Below are 226 nucleotides of genomic sequence, written 5' to 3' on the forward strand. Positions count from 1 at the left end.
GCTGCCCCATCCCTGGCAGTGTTGAAGGGCAGGTTGGATGGGGCTTGGGGCAACCTGGGCTGGTGGGAGGTGTCCCTGCCCATGCAGGGGGTTGGATGTAGGTGATCTTTAAGGTCCCTTCCAACCCAAACTATTTAATGAGTTTGTCACTCTGTCTCCCTGTCCTGGGTGCTGCACAGGGAGTGCAGAGTGAGGTGCTGTCAGGGTCTCCTTCAGCTGCCTGGCT

The 226-nt window shown here is 58.4% G+C and overlaps 1 protein-coding gene across 1 annotated transcript in view; it reads right to left on the minus strand.

Annotated features, from left to right (window-relative positions):
- Positions 1 to 226, minus strand: part of NLRC5 (NLR family, CARD domain containing 5) — a 46615-nt gene that overhangs the window by 29029 nt on the left and 17360 nt on the right. The window lies entirely within an intron of this gene.

The sequence above is a fragment of the Chaetura pelagica genome, unplaced genomic scaffold (genome assembly GCF_000747805.2).
Source record: "Chaetura pelagica isolate M959 unplaced genomic scaffold, ChaPel_1.0 scaffold422, whole genome shotgun sequence".
Taxonomy (NCBI): domain Eukaryota; kingdom Metazoa; phylum Chordata; class Aves; order Apodiformes; family Apodidae; genus Chaetura; species Chaetura pelagica.